Source organism: Podarcis filfolensis (genome assembly GCF_964270895.1).
Source record: "Podarcis filfolensis genome assembly, chromosome: 7".
NCBI lineage: Eukaryota > Metazoa > Chordata > Lepidosauria > Squamata > Lacertidae > Podarcis > Podarcis filfolensis.
In genome coordinates, this window is record NC_139603.1 from 31,235,544 (window position 1) to 31,263,389 (window position 27,846).

General features: G+C 41.0%; 1 protein-coding gene and 1 long non-coding RNA gene across 43 annotated transcripts in view; one reads left to right on the plus strand and one right to left on the minus strand.

Moving 5' to 3' along the window:
- ATXN1 (ataxin 1) overlaps window positions 1–27,846 on the plus strand; it is a 309,255-nt gene that overhangs the window by 247,984 nt on the left and 33,425 nt on the right. The window contains exon 6 of one of the 41 annotated variants that reach the window (XR_014550591.1): window positions 15,531–15,663. The exons of 39 other annotated variants lie outside the window; for them this stretch is intronic. The gene's annotated coding sequence lies outside the window, so the exon portion shown is untranslated. Of the gene's footprint in view, window positions 1–15,530; window positions 15,664–22,359; window positions 22,730–27,846 lie in introns of those variants that run through there. One more of the 41 variants, XM_083623810.1, reaches the window with a different exon arrangement.
- LOC310767213 lies at window positions 21,745–23,089 on the minus strand. Of its 2 annotated transcripts, none has more exons than XR_014550745.1 (2): window positions 22,766–23,089; window positions 21,745–21,850 (listed from the first exon to the last, which is right to left on the minus strand). It is a non-coding gene; the product is annotated as an uncharacterized lncRNA (long non-coding RNA). The 2 variants fall into 2 exon arrangements; XR_014550746.1 differs by lacking the exon at window positions 22,766–23,089 and adding an exon at window positions 22,337–22,439.

Below are 27,846 nucleotides of genomic sequence, written 5' to 3' on the forward strand. Positions count from 1 at the left end.
CTTCTCCAGACAGTTGTCTGAGGTTACCTCTTGACCATGTTTTCACTCAAGTGCCAACGAACCCTATGAAAGCATAATTTAGAAATAACTGGGTTTTTTGTTTTGTTTTCAAAGCTTGATTAACCTGCTATTGTCAATATAAGGGTTTAAAATAAGCACAAAGAAAACATTTTGAATATGAAAAGCCTCATGCGAGCTGCCTAATCCTACACAACACCTCTATTAATCATCGTTGTTGTTGCTGCTATTCCAACTTTGCTGCTGAGCTTTTTTATCAAAATGCTGTCAGAAATTACTTGAAGCAGTATGCTGGAGCCTTCCCTACCAAAGAAATCTCTGCTCAGTAGTAGGCATCCTAGCTCACACTTCAGGGGCAGTCTACTGCTCTTTGCCACCCCTGTGGATAACAAGAGAGCACTTTAAGAAGAGGAGGGATAGCATTCACCTTCTCCCAGAAAAAAAACACCTGCCTAGTGCCAACCCACCTTAAGGCCACAGGTATATAAGGTTTGAGAGAGAGCACCTTTATTAAGCAGAAATTGAAAGATAGGGCAATAATTAGATAGGTCATCTTCCTTGTTAGCCCCCCCCCCCCAACTCACCTGCCTGGGAGTTATGAAACTTAGGTGGAGGATGCCAGGGGTGATGGGTTGCCATGGAAATAAACCTATCTGGTACTGACTGGACTGTATCATCCCCAGTGAGAGACTAATCATCAGAGAGGCAGAAGCTGCTGAATGTAATGGTAACACAGAAATTTTAAGTAAAATCACTTCTATATTTGCAAAAAGTTAAATGTGTTGAAGCTGCTTTAGAATTCCTCTTACGGTTTCCCAGGATGAGTACAGTAAATCCAGTCTTTTATTAATTAACTGAAGCAATTAGTAACTCACTTTAAGAGAAGCTGTAGGTTTATCTATTGTGGTTAAATATTACATAGACCTCTCCCTAAGGGATATAATTTCAGCTAGGAGCCGAGTCCTCATTTATACCATCTTTGTACAGAGGTTAGTTATCCAGGGAATTATTTTAAGTAGTCAAATATGCCTCCACTATATATGCAGTATGAATACATATTCAAATTTTGTGAAAGATTTGTACGTTGTGCTATGAAATACTTCCAATAGAACATGAATGAATTTTCCAGGCAGTTTGATCTGCTGCATCTGGGTTTTTTTCCACTGACAGCAAATGTGCAAATTATGCAAACAGTGGCAAGCCTTTTTTAATTACGTTGTCAGTGGTGAGAAATTTGGGGATAGTGGGACTTTAAAGAGCATTTCACTTGGGTTTACTTGACAACTTTTAGTGGCCTGAGACTGAAAGCTTTTAGGTGCAGCAGTTGTGCTCAGTCCTGAACAACTGAGGAATTAGATTATGTGCTATGAATTTTATAAGTAACATGTAAAAATGTAAATGTAAATCTTCACCTTTCTAGGTGATTTGGGCAAATTCTGGCTGTAGGTATGCATGGAAACCTTGCTTGGCTGGATAAAATGTTATACTCTGTATTGTAAATGCATATAAAGCCAAAGCACAATTTTAAAACATACCTTTTTAAAGAAATAGCTGAATACCATTTGCATCCTTTCATTCCTTGGGTCTGAGCTTAAAGGCCTCTAGCAGAAATGATTTTGAGAGGGATGTTGTGCTGTTTTTTATAGTGAACTCAGAAGCTAAAGAGCTCAGCAATCAGCATGTTTGAATGCCAGCCAAGACACTAAACTGGCAGCCTTCCACTCTGCTATTGATGCAAGTAAAATGTGTACTCAACTGACTTGAGTCAGGGCATACAACTTTTACAATCAAATGCTTCTGCTTTTCCAATTATATGGAAACTGGGGAAAGTGTGTGGGTGTACGCTACTCAGAAGGGAAACAGAAAGCAACGCTTTACGTTCAGTTCACTTCTACAGACCAGTTGAAACCTCGCTTAGAATATTGTTGAGAAACTGTTCCATTTTCCAGAGAGTATTTAATTATGTCTTCTAACATTTTAACTACTGAATCCACCTTGTTTTAAAAGGTCGTAAACATCTCATTTTGGCAATAAGCTGCAGCAGGAAAGTAAAACTAATTGATGTTTTGTATACAGAACTACATACAATCAATTGAAAACTCTGCAGGGTACATACGGTACAACCAACTTTGCTTTTTCTTCTGATTTAGCAGCATTACGCAGAGCATGAATTTAGGAGAATTGCCTCTTGGGGTGATTCATATACCGGTGTCCTAACTTCATCAGGTCAATTTAACAAGTGCAACATTGTGATTTTTCATGCAGCTTCTGAGAATTACTGAACAGCATGCGGCAATAAATAGTGACAGAGCAAATCGATTTCCAAAGTAAATAAATTCAGTACCAGAAATAAGTGTTATAGGAATTTTCTGTGCAGTCAGATTTAAGTTGAGTAATTTTGTCGGAGGTGCTGCATGTCCCATAGCAAAGCAAACCTCCATTACTATATTGTCTTTCGATTGGACTGTGTTAGAGTAAATAACAGCACCTATTTAGGGTTTCTGTAGATTAGTGGTGCTAACATTTAGTTAGCAACATGCTTGTTTTGTCTAACACAGCTCACAAAAGTAATTATTATTACTCTCATGATGTCATTTGTGTAATGCATACGTTACCTTTATTTTCTCATTATCCATATGGCAGGCAGGGGCAAGTAACTGCTATTTCTATTTTTACAGAGAAGGAACCAAAGGGTCCTCAATTGTGACTAAGCAGGAAGTTGGACCTATGTAAAAGTCCCAGAGTACTTTCACTGGACCATATTTCCTGACATTAACAGGGGAAAGTGTTAAGAGCTTTTTCACCCAAATTTAAAGCGCTACAAGCGTTGGGCGAGAAGCTCAATATCCACACAGCAAGTGTAAAGCCCGCTTCTAGAGGATTGCTGTTGTTTTCTCCAGTATGCCCTCTTTTAATGTAGCAAGTGGCGAACATACCCTATAAAATGAAGTCCATCAACCTCACCAAGAAACTTGCACAGGTACAGACTGACATCTTCTTTCTGACTAAATGCAAGAACCTGGATGTTATGTTTAGTGGGAGATAAATCCCTGCATGGAATGAGAAGTTTAAAAAAGTTAGCTTCCATGGAAGAGGGACTAGATCTACTGCTATAAATAAGTGATTTATTTTTTTTGAAGTAGAATATTATTTTTATAATCTCATGGATTCTGTTACCCAAGTTCCTCTCCTGTTGCATGAAAAACACTAGCAACATAATCCATGAAGAACCGCTTTGTTTTCTAAATCGGGGAGGTATCGAAAAGGTATCTTTACTTACTTCTTCTCCCCTACCCTTGCAACAACTCATTATAGATTATTGGAACAAGAACAGATTAGGAAACAGTAGCACAATGTCTTGGGGAAAGTTTGTGCGACTTGATTTTAGACGCTATATGCAATTGAAACATTACTGCCTATACTGTCGCACTATCACCTCTCATACAAACTGGAGTATTTTTCGAGCCTTTCAGACTATTTTTACTCACCCCTCTTGGTTTCCATCACAGTATCTGGAGTTTCTGGAGCTAGTTTTGTAAATGTTTTGCATCAGGGTTTTTTTTTTAATGATCCTCTGATAAGCCCTATCCAATCCTAAATAAAAATGTTCAAGTCAAATTTAATTAACATTTGTAAGTGTGGGTGGAATACATTTGCTTTGGATAGATTATGGGTTTGGGAAGACATAGATGTAATTGCCACAGACTTAAGTGAAAATCCTCTGCGTTCTTCTTGAGGGCAGAACTATGCTCTTAATTTAACTGGATCGCTGGGTGAGATATTAGACGTGTTTCCCTATTACAATTACCCACACAGTAAATCACAGCATTCTTGAAATGAATACTCCTATTGCCTAGTCATTTGTCAGGCAAACCTCTTAGTAACAACTTATAATTAGACAAACTAATCCATTGGCATGAGGCAACACCCTTGTTTCAGAGGTCTGCCCAGAAAAGACATGTTTTATGTGTTAGAATCTTACTTGGTTTGAATTGCATCTAATGGCTGTGAACTTTATGCCCAACAAGGTCAGTAAAATAATACATTCACCACCATCTAACAGCGTTCACAATTATGTGAACCTTCAAGTTATGTAGAACTCTTTCTCAGGCTACGTGTTTAAAAAAAAAAATCAAGTTGGAGGGAACATCTAGATTTGGTTTATTTTTTTAAGTGAGGGAATGTTGTTAAGCCCTGGAATGCAAATTATTTCAACTTCAAGTTGAATAGCAATCCTGGTAGGTCCGTCTTTTCTTTTTAAAATGTATTTTAGGAAGCGATGCTACTTTAAATAAGTTATTAGAACCGTGTAGGGGTTCATGAGTCATTTACTAGAAATAACGTAGTTGACAGAGTAGTATCTCGGCAGTAGCTAAATACAGAGGATTTGTTATTCCTTTTAAGGTGACATTTGCTGGCTTCACATGACAGAACAAGAACAAAAAATCCAGATCCCACCCTAAAATTCTGCATTTTTTTTCCTGATTACATTACACATTTGTTCAGGCTACCGATGGGATAGTGATGGGTGAATACTTCATTCTGACTTTCAATAGACAGCTACTTTAAAAAAAACACCCCTCCCCCCCAAAAATTAGTTTGACAAAGTAAACAATAGTATCTTTTTAAAAAGTAATTCCCAGCCCAAAAGGACCCTGTTGCATTCCTAATGATGCAACCAGAAGCACAATGGAAGCCTAGAGACCTTTCCTTCTATCTCCTCTCTCCTTTTTCCAAATGTATCTGAATGAAACTTAAATTTATATGTTTTCATTATGATCCATACATGCCTTAGACAATTGCTTTTCTGTAATTGGTAAGCACTGGCTCTTACGATTTTTACTGTACAGACTGTCCATGTATGTTTTAGTTTGATGGTGATTTTGTGGGGACCCTGTACAATCATGTAAATAAATTCCAGATTATTTTAATTCTACTGGATCTGATTTTAACCAGACCCCACAGTAAAGCAAAGCATAGATATGCCCGGGTGTGGGTGTTTTCTCTTTCTGTCTGTTTGATGTGGGGTTGTGTGACCTGGCAAAGTGGAAGAGAAGTAACTAGGGGCAGTAGTGCCCACAGCACTTGTGCCCGTCGACCCAAAGTTTTCTATTGAACGTGCATGAGTTATATGTTATGGCTGTAGAAGTAGCTTACATGTGAGTAAGGGAACTACACTTCCCTTTAAGTATTCTTAACAGCAATTCCGGTTTCTGAAAAATTCCTGCCAGTTTTGAAATGGAAGGACAAATGGCCTCTTCAGGATTAGGAAGTGGAGTGCTCTTGAGAATATTTCCAAAGAAAGTTCTGCCTGCACATATAGTTCCCTGACACATGAATAAATTGCTTATTTTGAATCATGGCCATGGATTCCCTGTATTGAGTCTGCTCTTCTTCAGATTTTGTAAGCACAAAGAGCAGACACTTCCTCCCACTCTAACAATGTGATTCTTGGTTAGGGGGCTAGGGAGTTTAGAAATACTGAATCTTTCCTTCCACTTTCTTTCTGGATATCCCCCCCCCAAAAAAAAAAAATAATACTAAAATAAATTTCAAGACACTGTTCTTCCATATAAAGCTGTGTGTCTGTGGGACATTTTGCCCAGAGTTGTTTGAAGCCCACCTGTCGTGCTGTAGCTCAAACATTTGTGTGCTTTTAATCTGAAACTTGCATTTAAGGCATCCATGGGTTGGATAGGAACTGCCCTTTTATTTTCATAATATGGTGCTGAGAAAGTATGCAAACATTCCTTCTTGCACATTCAATCTCTGTATTTAACTGTCAGTGATCTGTAACTGGCAACCACATTATTTTGGATAGACATTTTCCTGTCTGATCTTTTAACCTAGTGCTGCATGTTGTCTGTATAAAAGAAAATATTGTTCATAACCCAATTATATATTGAGAGCCAGGGCACTGCAGTCGCGGAAGCATTGGGGCTGGGTGTGGAAAACCCAAAGTCAAAATTGTGGTCAGCAGCGTCGTTTCTTGGGAGGCTTTGGGCAAATCACTAGATTGGGAAAGACATAATAACTTCGTTCTTTCATAATGCCAGACCACTCTTCCCTAACTTGGTGCCCACCAAATGTTTTGGACTACAACTCCTATCATGCCTACCCAGCATTTGTGCAGGGGGTTAGTTCAAAACATCTGGAGGGCACTAGGTTGGAGAAGGCTGTCCTAAACTATAGTTGCAAAGAGAGACAGAGAAAATCTGCTTTGGTTTTCAGTTCATTTGGAGGCAGATAATTGCTTGCATACTGCTTGCCCAGTTCAGATGCAAAAACCAACTGGTTTCATAGAATACTAGAGTTGGAAGGGACCCTGACGATCATTTAGCCCAGCCACCTGCAGTGCAGGAATATGCAGCTGTCCCTTATTGGGGATCGAACCTGCAACCTTGGCGTTATCAGCACCACACTGTGACCAACTGAGCTATCCAAGCTGGTTTGTACAAATAGGAAGGGTTTTGAGTTTGCAAGGGGAGGAGGAGGTATGCAAGCCCACAGCACATCCCAGTTCCCCAAACGGTGGCATCATTTAGGTGCCATAATAGGGGCACTTTCCTTGGGCACCACCTCAAAAATGCTATAATGCTGGTATCAAATGTCTCGTTGCATTTCAAGGAAGTTTCAGGGGAAAGCCCAGACATAACCTTGTTCAGAGCTGTAAAGGGAGCAAGCAGGCTAGGCAGATACTGCTGTAACTTCTTGTCTTTGTGCCTGCACGTCCTACACTGTAAAATACATACAGCCGCTGAATACTGATGGTAGGAAAGGAGAAAATTAGAAATGTATGAATCTGGCCAGCAGCTGCCCCTGAAACCAGCCAGCACATTTTTGGACCACAGCTTTCGATCTGAGAAACGAAAGCCTGTGGTTACAACCTTCCTTAACTTGTTCTGGGCTCCAGCTATTTCATACCTTATCCAAACCATAGAATTAGGGCCAATGAGTACATAGCAACAGTATAAATACATAGTAGAAACCCCCGTGAAGCTCTGGTGCCAGTTGCTCATTCCATGATTTCATGTGAGCAGGCTCCTTCAGTTCTTCCTGCAATTGTGTTTGCTTTTTAGGAATGTCAAAGGAAAATAAACAGGTATCGGCTGGTCAGATTATCCCCCAAAATCATAAGCCTGAAAAGCTTGAGGGGAGTGTTAAAATAACATCATGCTGAAGATACGGCTGCTGCTCCCTGTTCCTTTTGCAGCAGCATTTTAAAAGAAATGATTAGCAGTGTCTTGTGGATTGCATCAGAAAAGTTGTTTATCTACAATGAAAACAAAACTAAATCCCAAAGTCTCTCAATTTCACCGTGTTGAAAGGTATAATGCTAGACTAATGAGTGATTAATGAGTTGCATACATCTAATAAGAGTATCAAGAGGGAAGTCTTATGGAGAAAGTTTTTCTTGCTTCAGACTGCAATCCTATAGACCTACACAGTGGGACTTTTTGTCTGAACAAAAATGAGTGAGGTTGCACTGTAAGTGTACATAGTCTCTCACACAGCCACTTTAGGTGAGTAATTTGATTTAACTTGATATTAGAACCATAAAGGTCTCCCATAAGTAGGGACTGAAGAAACATTTGTTAGGTACATTAAACTGAAGTACCTCACTTTCTAATCTGTGAGATTTACCCTTCCACTGTCTGGGAGTCTTGTGAAATCTGCTTTAGTCGTGCCTTGCAAAAGAAGCTGACAAGGAAGCACAAGCGTTTCTGTATTTGCTTGAAATGAGACATGTTGTTGTCAACTTTATGAAAGCATATTGTGGGGGTTTGAGAAGAAAACAACTTTTCTTTTGAACACTTGCCTGCTTTTCCTGCTGTCATAATGAGCTGATAAAATTAGTTTGGTTGGATGACATTTTTCTTAATTTTGATCTTTAGTGTACGTTCAGTACAATTCCTATAATGGACTTTCCTCTGGCAGTACGTTCTCAGATAAGAGATTCAGAGCCATAGTTTTGTTCTCCTACTGAATGTAGGTCATATCTTGCCCTGACCTTTCCCACATAAGTGCTCCACAAAACTCTGCCTGCTTGCCGTAAAGAAGTGTACCTCCTTTAATGCTGTGCCTTTTGAAATGTTAATATGACATTTCAGGGCTTCAGAGTTTTGAGCAGTTTAAAGCAGCAAAGGTATTTCAAATGGCCAAATTAAATTGCTGAACATTATGGATAACGAAAAGGTTTGCTTTTTAAAACTAAATAACCCTGCTAGGAAAAAGTAAGGGAAGCAGAAATTTCATCCCATCCCAGGACCATTTGAAAGATGGCTTTGGCATACAGTATTATTGGGGTTTATAACTGCATTTAAAAGATGTTGAACATAGTTTTTTAAAGCTATGTTTCTAATTAATGCACTTTGTCCCAAATTCTGCAGCTTGCTACTTAGTTTTTGTGTAAGCATCACATAGGCCAAACTAATCTTTAATAAAGCACCTGCGTTTTCACTACAGCCAAGCCTGTTTTGAAAATCCATATGCAAATTAGGGTTCAATGTTTGATGTGTGCCTGTGAAACTAAATGAAAATTACCGTAGTTGATTGATTGGTTGGTGGGTTTTTAGTAAGAAAAGAGGAAAGGAGACGTATGCTTTCAGAATTTTGTCATTTTAGTGATGCTAAATTCTTACATACAAAAGGGAGAGAGACATAATCTGCAGCTTCCATTTTATTTTATATGGACTCTAGAGTACTTGCCCTGCCACGCCACATTTTCTTTTATGGATTGCTTTTTAGTCTGTTGATGTTACAACAAGGAAGATAAAGCCATCTTGCAGCTTGTGACACCTGCTTTCATACATCCTAATAATTACTTCAGTTCAAGTCTGACAGCCAGAGCTTGCCAGAGTGCATACAAATCTTGACTTGCTTCAGGGTAATAAATTATGTCATAATAGCTTTGCCGGAAAGTTCAGATGTGTGTGGTATGGTAAAAGATTAATATTTCAAGGGGAAATGGCTTGGAGTTGTGCTGCATTGAAATTAAATATGCTGCACACAGATTAATGTGGCAATTTATTTTTAGCCCTGCATTTCCAGAGTAAGATGCAGGGAACATCAAAGTTTGCAGCCAGAAATTCTGAGGAGGGTTTTTGTGGGGAGGGGAGATGATGCCATAAAAACAATTGGCGGAGGCTGTGGTTACAAAGTGAGAGGCAGGCATCTAAAACAGGTTCTCACTGGCATTTTCAGCTGAGTTCTTGTGCATGTATTTTGAATAGAATAGTGGCATGTCCCAGAGTGCATTGCAGGCTAGATATGTGAAAAAAATCTCATACACATGCACAAAAATGTCTCATCCGAGTCATACTTTAGGTTCTTAGGGATGCGCTGCCTAAACTACTGTTGGTGTTGTGCAAAATCGGAAGTGCTCTTTTATAGAAGAAAGGCAAGGACACAGCTTGTGCCCTGTTTGTGCTTTGTCCCCTTGTAGAGGCACTACAACATCTTCCAGTAATCCAGGGCATTGGTGCTCAAAGTATATAAAATGAATTTGAAACCTACATTGGCAGAAGAAAGACTCAGGCTGGATTTCTACAGTACTTCCATGAGCTGGAATGAGCCCAAGTGAGATTAATGCTTGGTCCTGAAAATATATCATATGTCAAAGACCAGGGTAAAGAAGTGCATCTTCAGCATATGATGGAATGTATGTGACAGAAATGGTGTGACTCCATCATCTTTCTGGTCATAGGGTGTTATGGATGAGCAAGTGACAGTGTTTGTTCTTTAGAGCCAGCATGGTTTAGTGATTAGAGTGACTGACTTTAGAGACCTGGTTTTAACTCCCCATTCAGCCATGACACATACTGTACAACCTTAGGCCACTGACCCAACTCTCAGCCTAACCCATTTCACTTGATTCTTATGAGGATAAAATGGGAAAGACTTTGGAGGGAAGGGTAGGCTAAACATAAATACCAACTCTTCTACCCCAGGGCAGAGCAGTATGGCGACATTTGAATTGGGAGAAATTGTACTTGTAAACAGTTGCAATATGCGTTAGCTAAGCAGAGAAAGTTTCCCAAGTGATAATTAAAGCTCTTTAATAATGTGATTTCGTTTTTTAAATGGAATCCATGGTTGAAAACAAAAGCGGAGGTGGAGTCAACTTTATTCATCAAAAGCTGTAATATCAACATTCTCATGGGAACCCAAAAATTAAGAGAGATAAGTCTCCAGGGAATAAGCAAACGCTCATGGAATGAGCAAGAAATCTGCCAAAACAATTACACTTGTGTTGAAAAGCAATTATCTTGCCCAGCAAATGCATGAGAAACTATTACTGTTAGTGGCTAAACATGTTCGCATAACACACAGCTCTGGTCTACTTCAGATTGTAAATGTACATGTAATGACTCTTCACAGCAGCACGATTATTTCATAAATGCCTCAGCTAGGATTAAAACAAACAATGATGGGGTGTTTAAAACCAGTTTTAGACTAACCTGTACTATTAAGATTGTAATCTTAATTGGCAGGTTCTACTAAAATCAATGGGCTGTGCTTTCAAGTAAAACACAATTGAAGACCAGCGCTCCACTGCTATTTGTGAACTTGAAAGCAAAGTGCTATAGGCGTCAGATGAGGCAAAGCCAAGTGCTGTCTCTTAACTTACGCTGCAGACAAAAATAGTGGATATTTCATAAAACCATCTCTGTTCATAGCTTCTCTCAAATAGAAATAACGAAGCACTCTCCTTACCTACCCTACCTCAGCAAAAAAAGTGCCTTAAAGCAGAACCCTTTAAAAGAGCTTAGATAGCTGCCAAGTACTGTATCTAAAATCAGTTAGGAAACTGTTCCTGTAAATATTCCTAAACCCTGCATAGCTGATCTATAAAGAGAAGTGGTGCTGGTTACTCCTGCAGTTAAGGAAGCTAATGTGGAAGTTGCAAGTTCCCAGAATAGCATTCTATTATCAGGGAAAAAATGTCAAGACATCTTTAGAACTGACTCAGTGAGCCCCTGTACAGGCTTTCCCCCTCTTCTCTGCACTGAATTGGCCTGCCACTATCTTTCTATGGAAGCTATGCAAGTGGCTTGTGAGCAGGAAAGGGACATAAAAAAAAAATCAGAACCAGTTGAATCTCAGAACATTTTCTCACATGGAGCTAAAGGTACCTTGGAGTTTTGCACACACCGCTTGGGCCAAGTGGAAATACAGTGCATGTGGGACAGAAGGAAAACAGTGAGACCCAGTTTGTGTGTACCACTAAACTAGGTTTTAGCACTGTGTACATGAGTTGGAAGGGAAGCGGGTGGCGCTGTGGGTTAAACCACAGAACCTAGGGCTTGCCGATCAGAAGGTCGGCGGTTCAAATCCCCACGACGGGGTGAGCTCCCGTTGCTCGGTCCCTGCTCCTTCCAGCCTAGCAGTTCGAAAGCATGCAGTGCAAATAGATAAATAGGTACCACTCCAGCGGGAAGGTAAGCGGCGTTTCCGTGTGCTTCTCTGGTTTGCTAGAAGCAGCTTAGTCATTCTGGCCACATGACCTGGAAGCTATACGCCAGCTCCCTCGGCCAGTAAAGTGAGATGAGCGCCGCAACCCCAGAGTCGTCCGTTACTGGACCTAATGGTCAGGGGTCCCATTACCTTTATCTTTACATGAGTTGGAACAAGCACAATACTCTGACTCATTGATCCCCTTCCCCTCTCCCCTCCTACGTGGCTGAGAAGACTCTGGATGCATTTAGTATTGTTTTCCACTAATCTCGGCTTGTCCACTTGCTTACCCAAATACTGACCCATAAGACAACTAGTCACAGCATATAATTTCTGTCATATGCTGAAGATGCACCTCTTTACCCCGTCCCTTGACAATCTGAGATTTTCAGGTCCCACCCTATTCCTGCTTTTTAATATTGAGTTTGAATTACTGTAACCCACCCTGAGACCTTATGGTGAAGGGAAGGGAAGAAATTGAATAAATAGTAATAACAGTAACAGCCTGGTGCATGCAGCATTAAACTATAGCTTAAAACAAACTATGGTTTAAAGCAACTCGTATCTGATTCAGTCCTCCCACACTCTTGCCTTTGCTGCACTGAGGAGAAACAAACAAGAGCATTCTGTGCATGAATTTGAAATATAGCCAGATGGTCTCTTGACACCAATTAAATTGAATAAGATACGTCTAACATTCAATTATCACTTTTGCAGGCATGGGGTATCTAAAGCAAATATAATTTTTGGCACATGGGACTGCCCAGTATTTAAAACCTTTTAGGACCCCATGTTGACAAAGGTAAGGAATGTTATTGGTCGAAACCTTCCCAGTATGCCGGTCATAACATGTTTTGTTGCAGCTGTGGGACAGATGAAGGTGTGTGGTTGCGCACTGTGGCATTTCTTCTCTCTGCGCTCCTCTCAATGCCATTATACAAATCTTTTGGAATACTGCGTACAGTTCTGGTCACCTCGTCTCAAAGAGGATATTAATAGAGTTTGAAAAGGTTCAGAAAAGGGCCTCCAAAATGATCAAGCAAATGGAGTGACTCCTCTATGAAGAAATGTTGCAGTGTTTGGGCCTTTTAGTTTGGATCAGTGTTTCCCAAACTTGGGTCTCCATCCGTTTTTGGACTACAGTTCCCATCATCCCTGGTCCCTGGTTCTGCTAGCTAGGGATGATGGGAGATGTAGTCCAGCAACAGCTGGAGACCAAAGTTTGGGAAACCCTGGTTTAGATAAAAGGCAAGCGAGATGTGATATGGTAGAAGTTCGCAAAATTATGCATGGCAGAAAGAAAGTGGATAGAGAAAAGTTTTATCCCTTTCTCATAACACTAGAATTCGTGGGCATATGATGAAACTGGATCTTGGAAGTTCAAGATAGATAAAAGTCTTCACTCAGCACTTAATTAAATGATACAGCTTGCTCCCACAGTTAGCGGGTATGGCCACCACCCTGGACGATTAGAAAATTCATGGAGGTGAGGGCTATCGGGGACAGCCCCATGGAGGCCATGCTTTTCATGAAGTCCTGAGCAACCCCTTGCAAGTTCATGTTGGCATGGATGTTAAAATCCCCATACTAGGTGTCTCCAGGAGAACATTCACCACGACCTAAAGCAGCTCAGGCAGGGAATCCTTGGCACAGTAGGGATGTCGGTACATCAAAAGGAATCCCGTACTGCGCCTGTTGCCCAGCTTCCAGGACGTGCACTCAGAAAACTGGGTCTTCCCAATAGGATGCCTGGTGCAAGCTAATGACTTCCTAAAAATCAATGCAACGCTGCCCTCCTGCCCGTATAACCTGGGTTGCTGTGCATAAGAGAAACCTAGTGGACAAGCAGCGGCAAGAACAGGCCCATCTGCCTCGTCCAACCGAGTCTCTGTTACACATACCAGGTCAATTCCTCCATCCAGCCACTCTTCTTATGTTCTTAAGAGTTCCTCTAGTTTGCAAATGTGCTCATGGACCCCAAACGGTTGTTGGTCTCTGATATGCAAACATGGGTGAGGGCAGGTGGAGAGGGATATCATCAAGAGCAAAACGAAATGCGAAAAGAACAGACAGCATTCATCATCTAAAAGGAAACAGAAGCAGCTTGCCCTATAGGGTGGAGCCACTCCAATAGCCTTTGGGGGGGGGAGCTAGGTGGTGATGAGGTTGGAGCTCTGTGGGTGCACCAGATTGACACTGCTGGTGTGCTTGTGCAGTCCCTGCCTTGCTGCTTCCTCTTCCTTTCACCTGTGTGTGCTTCTGCAATGACTCTGCCCCTCGGAAACTACTGCTGCAGCTCTCCTCTGCTGGGTGAGCCTCTCCTGAAAGCAAAACAGTTACACTGACAACTGCAGAGACAGTATTGGGGATAACACAAACATCCTGGCATGGCTCAGCTAATTAACACAGTCCCTCTAAAGGAAGGGAAGGTTTCTGTTTTATATAATTTGGTGCTTTGTGCACATTGAGAATACTATTGATCACTGTTGCAGTTCTCAGTAATAGTCTTTGGACTGGTGTAGTTTTCTTTAGACAAAGTAAGATTATTATGAAAAGGAAGCCATCAATGCAGTGGTGGAAGAGTAGCTCATTGAAAACAAGGCTTGCTTCTAGGCCTGGAAAGATGATGGGAAATGTGTGCGAAGGAATAGCAGCTGCTGCCAAATACTCCTGGCCACATTATAAAGGCTTTTATTTTCAAGGCTGTCATTCAGCTGTTTGTCTCCGAGTGCTGAAATGACAATATCCCAGAGTGAAAAAGAAAGTCATGGCAGTGTAGAGAAGATGTTCATAATGCTTCATTACAAAGCATGTTGTGAAAATTGCTGTTTGGCAGATTTACTTGGCCCTGAGAGAAATGAAATTAATGCTAGGAGTTGCTCCAGCTCACCCAAGAATCTACTTGAAAACTTAACAGTGCAGAGCGAACGAGCTGTGGATGTTTGCAATGTTTGGATGGCAGGACAGTGAGCAGTTCTTCTGACTGTAAATGCCATACTCCTAAAATGTGAAAGAGCAAGCACTGAAAGTGTGAAAAAATATTTTCCTGCTCAGTCTTAAGTGGCACTTTTCAAGGATGGACAGCTGAAGATGAATGTAAGAGAAGTTATTTTGACAGTCACTTCATTTCCATCCCCAAGTCCAGGAACATGTTTGCTCCATGATTATATAGGGGAGCTGCTTCTCCTGCTCTCTGAATTTCCCTTTTGCCAAAGCTGCATTCCATTTCAAAAAATGATTGGGCCTTTGCTATATTCATTTGAGTGTAGCATGCAATATGCTGAAATTGGGCTATGATACCTTTGCCTACCATTGGGGCATGCATTGTACTTCTTGCAATAAATTCAGGAGGTAAAGGTTCCCTTTTCATGGAGGTGGGGGGCCCTGTTCATTAAGGTTGTTCATCTGGTGCAGTGTTTCCCAAACTTTGGTCTCCAGCTGTTTTTTGGACTACAACTCCCATCATCCCTAGCTAGCAAGACCAGTGGTCAGGGATGATGGGAATTGTAGTACAAAAACAGCTGGAGACCCAGGTTTGGGAAACACTGCTACAGTGCAGTGTAGTTAAGATAAGAAAGCTCATCTGTTCACTGTACTGCAGCCCCCCTACCTTGTGCCCTGCTGGCTATTCTTCTTTTCCATCCCCTTTCTTGATGTAAAAGATGTGATGTTTTCAAATTTAAACAGGTAGCAAAAGGCTGCGGAGAGAGGAGATGCCTTTCCTGTCCACCACCCTTTCACATACAGGCTCATATGGGAGTCCCCTTGTGCTCCTTGTTACTGTATATGTGACAAAACTGTTTGTGTAGGATGGCCAACTGCAGACACAAGACACGGCAGCATGTTCTGCATTGTAATTTCCATGCTGACATCAGTCTTCACAAGAAGTTATGTATACTCAGGTTGGGCATTCTCGCTTTCGTCTTTGCAATTAATTTGGAAAAGCGTTTTGTGTATAGCTGGTGGCATTTTACATAATCTTGCTTTCTCTTGTTCCCTCACGAAAGGAATGAGGTTACAAGAGACTCTGCTTATATCTGTACAGTGCTCCACAGCGTTCAAGACAGAACGCAGGTGCAGCAACTCTCCTGCATCAAATCTTTTGACCACTCTCTTCTCCCACCCACATTCTGTGGGACGTGGATGTTGCAGGAAAAAGAAGGGGCTTGAAAAAGGACTGGGGTGGAGTAGAGGTGCATCAGAAATATGCAAAGGTAAGACCAAGTTACTAGTTCCCACAAATTGACATATGTACTAACAAATGGCAATTTGGACACTTATTGTTATACTGGTAAAGCAACTAGTATAAGCAGAGGCCAAAACCTTTAAATTGAGTAACTGATTCATTTTAGTGAGTGCACACATCACACAGACTGAAAGCAGTAAAAATCTTTTGAGTTGATTAAGGGAGGGAAGTTTTACCAGTTTAATTCATGGCTTAAGGTTGCTGTCATACTTGGCATAAATGTGAACTGAATAATCGTGGCAGGTTGGCTGTTTGTGTTAAAGAGCAAAATGTGCTTTCTTTTTGTCAAGTTTTAAAACTGATAGCTCTGAGACTTCTGTCAGATGCTAACCATCAAGGAAACTCAATAATTGCTCCGGTTCTGTCCACACAACTTGTAAGTGATGGTGTTGAACTCAAACTCCTGCGGTATATTGACCATGTTTACGCCCATAAATAGAGAAGCCAAGCAGATTGGTACAAGCTCAAAACAGTTTCAGAGGTATAATAGGCTGTGCTTTCCAGTGAAGCTATAATAAAGGGGCTTTTTGGAGTGGCAAAACAACATTGTCAGTGACAAACACCTCTGAGGATATTTGTATGAGGCTTGGTTGTAATTATAACCCACTTACACTGCACCTGAAATTACCTCATTTTCAGCCCATAACACGAGGCACAAAATCGGCTTTGTGGATCTTTAGTCCAAAAGTAGTCAGATACTTCTTAACTTCCTTAATGCAGTGTTCAAGCCTGAAACGAGTGGTGTTTAGTACAGTAGGTTATTTCAGAAATGCTGACTTTCCAGTTTCAAATGCAGATGCTTTGAATAACATTGTGAGCCGTTTAAAAAAAATCTTATTTTAAGTTTGCTTTTCCAAAACATAGTGTGTGTTATGTTACTCAAAATTCAGCAAGGGGGCTTTTTTTTTTCCTAGGGGGAAAAATGTGTAGGCTTGGAAATCTGACATCATGTAAAATTGCATCACCGTACACCCACGCAGATACAAAGATAGAGTGGAAATCGCATGATGTATCCTTGCAGCAATGTTAATAGTACGCACCACTCTCATGGTTGTGCATTGTTCCCAGCTTGCCACCAGCACAGTTTACTTGTGGTGTAAGAATCTTGGTCACCATGAAAGTCCTAACATGGAAGCTTGTGGGACTTCGTGGTCCATTTACTTGTTTAATACATCCCAGGAAAAAAATCAGAATGTGAGTTTCAAACCAAACATAGAAGAGCTGTGTTTTATATAATATCACCTAAATACTTGAGGGTTTGAACCTTCCTGCCACACCGTCTAGTAAACTGGAGGTCTGGCTAAAGGAAACTTGTACCAAAACACTTGTTTTCTGTCTTTTGCTTAAATAAATGCATCTGCACTGAACAATCTCCTTTGAGTCCTGCAGCTAACAAGCCAAGTTTTGTGTTCATTGGGAAAGCATGTTTCTATCCAAACATTCTTCACATTTTCCCCAGGATTTAGCCATTAAAAAAATCATGCTGGATGCTTTGCTAGTGTGTGCTTATCTGATAAAAGGCAGCGATTCTGTTTTGCTGCGAAGCTCTCTATGGAAACATTTCTCTGCCACACATATAGTATCTCAGGAACTCAGTCTCTTTGTCTGCTGTTTCAGCTTCAGCGGGTAAAAAGAGTAAGCTTAACTGTATGGATCTTCAAATTGGCTTCACTGGAACAATTTGGCTTTACAGCAAGTAACTGTGTGTTCTTGAGTGAGGTCAAGGCATAGTGTGCTTTTTTATTCCTGTACAGTGGCAAGCCTGCACACAAGTTCATTCTCAAATGAGCTGAACAGTATTGCTTTGCTCTAGAAGTTTAGGGTGTTTCTTAATAAAGAATTCTAAGATAGGGGAGAGTCCAGGGTGAAAACAGCAATGGGTCTGAAAGGTATTGATCAGTATACTTTGTTATTTATTATGTGGTACTGCGTCCATTTTCAAGTGTGCCTTCGTGAAATCAAAGGTGTTCTTTAGCTTAAGGAAAAAGGAAATGAACCAAAATAAAATAAATGAGTGGCAGAGATATGGATAAGAAACCTCTCTTAAATCCACACAAAAATACTATTGAAAATGTATTTTTCTTTGTTTAGAACTATCCATATGAAGATATAGTTGTGGGCTCAGACAAACCTCTTCCTACATTATATGGCAGCAAGCCACAGCTTCTCACATTCTGAAGCATATACAAAGTTTGTTTATATAATTGGTGACAACGGATATTGTTGATTCAGGGTTGCTATCCTGAATCAACCGTCTACATTTATACAGTCTAGTAGACCTGAACTCTGTTATCCACTTTCTATACTAATATGGAGGCCTAACCTGCTGTTGGTTTGTGTACATAATTTATATCTTAAGCCCGCAACATAGATTTATGTTCCCAGGGCAGCTAACGAGTGGTAAGGAACAAAACTACCATTTAAAAATAATAACAACATTATTATTATTACGCACTAATACAGCAAATTGAAACAATACTAAAACTGCAGTGACCAATTTAATAGATACTAAAATCAAACTGTTCAAGTTAAAGAATGCTTCCATTAGCAGTTCTTAAAAGCCTGGGGAAATGGAAATGTTTTTGCCTGGTGCATAAATTATAGCAGTGATGTTTTTAGGCTGGCCTGCTCACGAGGTCATTTGAAAGGTGAGCAACCACCACAGAAAAGGGTCACTTTAGATGCTGAGGACATCTGGAGGAAGGTCTCAGATAATGATCTCAGTGGTGGATGAATATGAGAAATTGATCCATCAAATATCTAGGTCTTAAGTCATGTAGGGCTTGAAAGGTTAAGACCAGCACTTCAAATTGGCCTGTCATGCTCACTGGGAAGAACTGTAGTTGTTTCAGTGCAGGCAAGGTAAGAACTTTTCACCCAGTCTAGCTGCAGTTCTTGTCTAGCTGCAGTTTCCAAACTGTCCTCAGCATAAAGTTTAGTATATTCTCAAGAAACCAAATCATATGTAAATTATGCATGCCTATAGTGACAATGTCACAAATTTATATCTCCTTATTTTACTGTGGGAACCTATTGCCAACTACAGCTTCTTTCTCTGTATGCACATGGGACAATAGATGTGTGCATTCTTCATGTGGCAGTGCATGCATGTTAATGCATGTTCCCACGTGGAAATTATATACACGTAGGAAAGTTAGTTGTGTGTGGAGCAGCCCTGAGCAGTGACAGAAGAGACTTTTTTTTGTGTGGTATCAGCATGAGTGGGAAGGGCACAAGAAATTACAATTGAACCCAGTCTAATGCAGTATTATTAAGTGCCATTGAAGAGTTGTGGTAATAATGAAACCAGTCAGATTCATCTTTGTGGGAACTTGCAGGGAAGATTAATTGGGTGTGCAAGATACTCATCTATGTTTACATTGGGTATCAGATTTCATTCAGGGTGGAATGAACTGGCATTTGTTACAAAACAGATCTATGAACCTTTCAAGTTTAGCATCTTGAAATGTTTAACCACTTTTTTTTATTTTTTGCAAAGTGACCCTTGTTCTTACTTGTGTACACTTTATGAACTGATAACTTTTCTCAGCATTTACCTTTCTAACAACTTTTTTTTCATTTTGTATTGAATCAGTCGCAAAATGATGCATAAGAGCATTAAGAATCCTTCCGGTTCCAGCCAAAAGCCTATCTAGTCCATCAATCTGTTTGTCACAATGATAAACCAGGTGTCTATGGGAGGCCCACAAGCAGAATGTGAGGACAATAGCCTTCTCCTGCTGTTGGGACTCAGCAATTGCTGCTTCAACTGTGGTCATTCAATGTAGTCTCATGCGCACAAATATGCAGAGGCTTCCTCCATATATCAGAAAGTGGAGAGTGAGAATTGAGTGCAAATGAGATGGTAAATAGGAGCAAGGAACTACATTCTAGTTGAATGGCAGGGCAAGGCAAGGATGATTCCTCATGGAGGCCTTATCCCTAGGAAGTTCAATCATATACCTCAATTTGCCTTTCCTTCTGTGTCAATCTGCTGTAAGCTTCCACCTAGATGCCCATCGATTTGCACCAGATAATCAGATCAGAGGTTACTTTACATGTTACATTTAATGTGCACACTCTCAAAATGTAATGTAAGGGGAAGACAGGCATACTTTGTGAGCTCTGTAAACTGACGTTGAAGACATACATATGGACCAGTCATTGGCCAAGGTGACATGCCATCACAAACATACTTTTGTCTCCTATAGAGCATACTCTGTGCACTCTGTGGTTGAAACAAAAGCCCTTTTCATGGCATGGTACTATGGTAAATCTGCATGTATTTAAATTAACACATACTACTGCACAGCAGCCAGTATCAACAGCTGCCACCTCCCCAGCAGAGGTGGCAGATAAAATGTAATTCCAAGGGTGACATTTCAGTCTAGACAAAATTAACTTGATATTAATGCTTGTTTTCAAAAGTAAATAAATTGACACTACCATTTTACAAGTAAAGGGGTCTCAGGGTCCCTTCCAACTCTACAATTCTATGATTCTGTGGGGCTTATCAATGTTTAAGGATTATGAGTGTTCTTTGCCACACTTTTTAGAAGATAACTCTTGTCTAAAGAATATTAACTAGACTTTCATAGCAGTTTGTAGGAAAGAATCACAATGATTAGAATTTGCAATGCAGCAAGGAATTTCTGATCATCAGAATCTCTGCATAATCCTCCTTTCTTTTGCCCTTACTTGGCCCATATATATATTATGTGTGTACACACACACACACACACACACACACACACAAAACTTGCTATCCTATAGGGCAAAGTAGACCTATTGGGCAGACAAAGAATTATGCATACAGTTTTTCAGGATAAGCATGAAAGATCTAATGGCAGAAATTAGCACAAAACCCTTATTTTAAAAAATGTGTTTGCTTCATTTGCCTATCAGCATTTTCTTTTTAAAATACTCAAAAGAACAGTTTTAATGAAGCATTAAAATTGATAGTTTCTTGCCAGCAGGGATCTTTCTCAGGCCTCAGATTATTAAAGACTTCATGAAAACTGCAACACTATCTTCTTGAATCATTTACATTTTTTTTCCTTTTTATGGGCTTATGTAACCATGCAGAAAATCTAATAATAAGGGTGCTATTAGTATACACTGTGGTGCTTTTGCGCAAGCTGAGGTGTCATGTTATTACAAATTACAGAGCAGAAATGCTACTCATAGTTTCAGTACATTGCTTATTTGAGTAACCTTTGTCTAAAGTTCTGAAGCCTAATTGAACCATCTTTCTCCCTTGTTCCTTCCTTCTGCTTCATAGCCACTAAAGGGAACATTACAGACTGCCTTTGTTCAGTGAGCTAGAAGTGGCTTTGATATGCAGAGATCTAGATTTGCTGGTTGGAGCCAGAACTGTGAAGCCCTCACTTTCTTATACTTTGGTGTTTTATTCCAAAGCAAAGAGGAAGCAATAAGAATCCTTATGTTTTTGGTGACAGTTTAAAATTGCCATATCTGAGATCCAACAATCTGGGCAAGATAAACTTTATATTATGCATACTGTAAACAGTTCACCATTTTTCATCTCCTTCCCTGTTCGTCAAAATAGGGTAATTTATTTCAGGTGCTTCATCTCTACTGTTGCCGTAAATTTGTGTGTGCAAATTGGCAACTTGAAGAGATGGCAGTGCCAGCTACTACCTAAGGTCGTGTGAACCTTGAAGACCTTGTGTGGTGTCAGGGAAAACATCCCTTTCTCCATCCCTCATTTCCCCTCCAAATTAAGAAAGAATCTGTTTATATTTGGGGTTGATGAAGAGAATGATGCCCAGGTAAGTTGATGCTGTCCTCTCTTATCCATTTACTGCCTTCATCAGGAAAAGAAAGTTTGTTCTCCTTTTGTCATTGACTGAAAGTGAGGAGCTTTGGCCACCCAGTATTATAAGCGCCAAGAGCCTGGGTATCATCTCTCTCAGCTTTCTAAATTCCAATCTAATGCATAGCCCTAATAGCAGGCGGACCGCCTAAAGCAGGATCAGCCACCCTTAACAATAGGAGAGGAGTTGAGCCTGTGGAATGATTTATTGAACTGAGCCAATGCAGACATTGAAGAGGTTGTAAAGACCAATACAGTGTGATGTTCTTGGTTGGTTATATACTCCTGTTGACCTAAAAATGAATAAAAATATTCATTAGAAAATAAACAGTAGGAGAGGGGCTACACCACATCATCCATTATATACTGATTTGCCTAAGGGTATTGGAATCTATTGTCTATTCATACCAAATTATCTATTCATACCAAATTGTCATTACTAGAAACTTCCCTTATTTTTTTTAATTAAAAAATGTAGTTTTCAGCATTCTGTTGGTATAGTAGAAATTGCACAATGTCTACCGTTAGTGTCATTCTTTAAACTAGAAGGGCCCTTTTTATTCTAGATAGTGCGGAAACGTTTATATAATTTAGTAGAGTTTAAACGATCCCCTGTTTTAGTTAACACAACGACAAATGGGTTGCTAGCTCGTTTTGAGTCCTATCAATAATTATAGGTAAAGGTAAAGGTACCCCTGCCCGTACGGGCCAGTCTTGACAGACTCTAGGGTTGTGCGCTCATCTCACTCTAGAGGCCAGGAGCCAGCGCTGGTTGATACCTGGTTGATAATCCCTTTCTGTCCCTCTTAAAGACAACACACATGAATCTGAATCATATTAACATAAACTACTTTACTATCAGATTCATTCAGGTTTACAGAGTTGTTCCTGAAGGCAGGCTTAGGTTACATAACAGATAAACTATATACTAGATAGTAGTGAGTCATGAGAAGACTGCATCCGAGCCGTTACCAGTTAACACTCCTTGCAGTAACCGACCAACCAACCGACAAAACTGCCTGCCACATAGAGGCAGTTAGTCCTCTCTTGGGATGTTGGACTTGACTGACAGCTTTATATCCCACAGATAGCCTACTTTTCCAAAAACTTATAATAGTATATAAATAAAAGCACAAAGCACCACGAGATCACATTTATAAAATAAAACACAGGTAAATCTAGTATCATAAGAACCAGGGCCGTCTTACCCATAGGCGCTAGGGGTGTTGGGCACCCGGGTGCTGGGCTCTCAGGGGTGCCAGGCCGAGAGTCCGAGGCCCGAGAGTTGAGTCCAGGGAAGAGCCCGTCTGTCAGTCAGAGCACCGCGGCTGTGGGCAGCTCTGCACCGCAAGTTCGGGGGCAGCTGAGCCAGCGAGACACTGAGGCGGCCGGCTGGCTCTGCCCTCCTGCACGCCTGGGACTGGGCAACCAGGGGGGCGGGTGCCAGGCGGAACTTCGCACCCCGGTGCCACATATGCTTAAGACAGCCCTGATAAGAACTCCAGCCCAACAACAGCTGCCCCAGCCCAAAACCTCACCCTAAACATTATATTTTCTCCCACTTCGAAAGGGACATGAAGGATGGGCTGCTTCTCCAAGTTTTGGATCCTGTGTCCAGGCAAATGCTTCAAAAACTTCATTTGCCTCTTAAAACCATGGTTTAACTAATCCTCCTAGGAAAAAAATATCCTAGAAATTATGGATTCTGTGTAGCTCGCCAGCCCAGTGGGTTTGAAGGGAAATGTTTCACAGCAAACAAACTCAAAAATAATCTGTCTTGGTTATTAAGAGCAAGATTTTCTTTTGACTGCTTGTTTTGGGTAGGGGGAGGAATATATTATTCAAAGACAGGTTTTATAATACAACAAGAAAACATTCTGAGGCCTAGTGTCTGGTGGCTGTGTTCAGTCAGTTCTCCGCAGCTTTTAAAACTGCTACGGATGAGTAGCATAGCCATGTGCTCCTCCCCTCACATTCTGCACATGCATGGAGATATTGGCTCACATTAAGTCGAGAGTTTCCTGTTATATCTGACCCAGGGAAGTCTGACTTAATGTTAGTGAACAAACAAAAAAAAATACCCTAACTCATTTTCCAGGTTTGTTAACCAACACTAAGCTAGAGAAACCCTATTTGGACATAATTGGGAACTCTGGTTAAATGTGAGCCAGGATCTATCTGTGCAATGGGAAGGGGAGAGTGGTGAGCGAGGAGTATCTGTCCATGGTTGATGAAGCCTTGGATGGTCATCCAAATATGGCCACCGTGTTTCTGCCTGTGATTTGCACCAGGAAGATGTTTTCCTTGAGTTTTGATTCATTTATTTTGTATTTAATTATAAGACTTATATACCACCCTTCATCATAAAATTTCACAAATCTTTCTCTCTGATTCCTGACCTGTTAGCTGTGATATGATAAGATATGGTATGATATGATATGATATGATATGATAAGATATGGTATGGTATGATATGATATGATATGATATGATATGATATGATAAGATATGGTATGGTATATGATATGATATGATATGATATGATATGATATGATATGATGATGATTATGTGCTACAGGTGCACTTAACATCTTCAACAGCATCAAAGTTCTTACGTAACTGATCATTTAAAAGCTGTGAATGAGAATGTGAAATGTGTTATCAAGGGATTTGCAGAGAATTATAAATTGTTTGCTATAGGTTGACTTAGGTTGACTTAATAAAGTACATCGGGAAACGAAGGGTGCTATTTCTGAACCTGAGAGGAGCTGTGGTGCTAAGAAGCTGATAGCTACTAATTGATAGCTTGGGGGAGCTTGAAGTTTGATAACAACCAACATTGTGTTAGTACTGCTCTCTCTTGTTTATCTGTACTGTATTTTGTTTTCGTCATGTGATATAACAGAGGTCTTTAAAAGATTATGTTGTGAAGAAGGACAAGAAGTTGGCTACCACTTTTCCCTTCTCTGCATGCCTTAGTTCTCCTTAGTATTGGCTGTGCGTTTGTTGTGTTTGCCACCACTTGTAAATAAAAGTAGTAAATAAAAGCAGAAGTAAATAAACAATTAAGAGAGCACAGTGAAATCAGGGCCTCAGGGGGCCTTCTCATATCATTTTTGTTTGCAGCTTAGCTTAGTTCTTTCCTGCACCCCAAAGGTTATATCAGAAGCCCCAGGCCATAATGGAGGAGTCTGTTCTGGAGGTCTTTCCCACCACTAGCAACTTTCCTCCTAGAAAGTGGAGTAAAACCGGCACAGAGTGGACCTACAGCATCACTCCAGTTTCTGACATGAGGCCTTATGTGACAGATTTGGGGCATGCAAAAGCCTATTGCCGCCTTTTTAAACTAGGCTTTGTTACACAGCTTTATACCCGTACCCACTATGAAAGTTGTTCTCATCAGTTTCCCCAATTCATCTCATTGGCACAGGACTTGGCATGTCGTCCTTTAATGCCAATTTAAGACCTTGAAAGCAGAAGGATTTGCAAGCCACAGACTCTGTAGACCCCCCCCCCCCCCGCATTCCACGCTTGACTCTTTCAGAAGCCTGGAGGAGGGAGACAACAACAGCCCAGGGTTTCCCGCCTAAATTAACTTACGTGGACCTGAGTGAAAACTATATACACAATACCCCCTGGTGGCCAGGGTGAGAACTTCAATACATAACAATGATAATGAAGAGGGGAGCGAATAAGAACCCACTTAGGTTGTTAATGTACACGGACATTGGGGTCAAAGATTGTATCAGCCCCAGGACTAAACATTTCCTAAATTCGCTTGTTCCAAGTTAAACCTCAGACAACACTTACAGATTAGTCCAAAGTGTGACCTACCATGTTGGATGGCGTGGGGGGGGGGATTCCTGTGTCCATTCCTGCCAACTCCCAATACCAAGAAGCTTCCCAGTGTGCTGGAAGGTAGATGCTACTGTCCGAGGTATCCCCACTCATGGTAGCTAGCAGAAGCCTCTGAAATGGGGCATTTGGGGGAAGGGGTGGACTAGGACAGGGTCCTCAGCCTCTTTAGCCAGCCCCACTGCTGTTGCATGATGGCAGTGGACCCAATCTGGGCCTCTTTACAGCACTGACCTGGGAGCTGATGCAATGATTTTTCATACCTCTCCCACACTTCACAACCTGGCTAGCAGGGGCAGGTCTGTAGATACAGCGACGGCAGAACTTGTCCATCAGACACTGTCACTTGCAGCCAGGGGCTTGGTCTGCAGCCTTTGTTTTGTATTCTGGAATCTTTGCATCTTCATAATCTCCTATTTCTCCCCCTTATTCCAAAAGCTCTTTCAAAATGTTCATAAAGTGATTAATTTAAGTGATGGCAAGGCGTGTCCTTTAGAACCTAATAATAATAATGTAAAATCTTACTGTAGTATGTGGATCATAAATGACAGAAACAGTACAGTACAGCATGCCTACCAGTTCTTAAGAAACTCTTTGACTTCCTCGCTACCACTGCTTTTCACTTTATAGTTAATTCCTGCTCTTCACAGTTTCTTGGGGTGAGATCAAGTTGGAGATTGGTCTACAGTTAACTGGTCTAACTTGTATCCCTTCTCTTCTCTTTCCCACCCCGCAAATACCTGTACAGTGGTACCTCGGGTTAAGAACTTAATTAGTTCTGGAGGTCCGTTCTTAACCTGAAACTGTTCTTAACCTGAGGTACCACTTTAGCTAATGGGGCCTCCTGCCGCCGCCGCACCGCCGCCACGTGATTTCTGTTCTCATCCTGAAGTAAAGTTCTTAACCCGAGGTACTATTTCTGGGTTAGTGGAGTCGGTAACCTGCAGAGTCTGTAACCCGAGGTACCACTGTACAGCTTAGTTTTTAGATTTGCTGAACACATGGTGCTGACCAATTCCCAAGACCACCATCCACATACTTGCAAAGGAGAGGTGATCTTTTTAAATCACCTTGTGGTGGAAAGTAAGTCCCAATAGAAACATTTTAGATTAATGATTTAAATATAGCAGCTTGTATAGAAGCCGGCACTGAATGTTAAATGAGAGCTTTAAAAAGTTGTGATCCATGTAAAACTTTATTAGATATATTCAGTGCTATTCTTCTACAAAAAGGGATTCTGGAACCCATCGTGAACTCACCCTTGTTCTCTGATAATGGCAATGGTGCCCATTTCAGAGGTGCAAGAACTGAGTTCCGGTTGGGGGGGAAAGGCCCTGGATATATTAACCACCCACAAAGTTAGACGAATCAGTTTTTCTCTGAATGGATTGTGGCTGTGCAAAAGAAGGGTGCATCGTCTCCCTGAGGGCTTCTTTGTTTAGCTGCACATATCACAGTATAGAAATTTCAGACTGAAAACTATACTTTTATAGCATTCTCAAGAACAATAAGGGGGGGGGAATTGCTAGCAGATTACCTTCCCCTCTCACAATTTGGTCTGAACAACAAACAGCTTCTGAAGTTTAATTTCCACAGAGAAATGCGAAGGCGCACAGTAATGCAACCAATAAACCACACTAGTGACTGCAGATATTTCTTAAGTTTATATCCCGCCCTTCTTTATAGGTGCGGAAACATCACAGACTCTGTCTGGCCTATCCAGTTGCTGAATTTCATTCATCCCACCTGAGAAGAACTTTGAAGGCGCAGATTGAGCCACCTGGCAGCTGCCTGGTCTGCAGGGTCCCACCTTCTATAAGAGGCAGCCCAGCACTGGACAGCTGATAGCTAGCTCAATTTACATCTTCCAAGCGCTCTCTTTGGAAATGCCTGATACATAGCCCCTCATGCACAAGGCCAGTCAGCACCAGAAGACCCCTTCCCTCAAGGAGGGGTGCCTGATAGCTACCTTTATCCAAGAATTCAAAGCCTTACTTAGATGGGAGAGATCTGTGGAACCTGCTTGATTTTTCTGTAGTTCAACAACCCATGGTAGAAGAAATATTCTCCATCCTTGTTCTATATCAGGCATAGCCAAACTCGGCCCTCCTGATGTTTTGGGACTACAACTCTCATCATCCCCAGCTAACAGGACCAGTGGTCAGGGGTGATGGGAGTTGTAGTCCCAAAACATCTGGGGGGCCGAGTTTGCCTGTTCTACATAGTCGTCAGAGAACATCTGCATTCTCGGGCCTTTTTTGTACATTGTTCATATCTCATTAAGGGCCATTGCTATCCTGTGCCAGGGTTTTTAACACCCTTTGTATGTAACATTTTTGTTCTTTGACAAAGTTCCTTGTTTTTCCTGTATTTTATCACAGCTGCAAGGGGTGATTGCTAAAAATCTAGTAACTCTATAATTTATTCTCCTTGC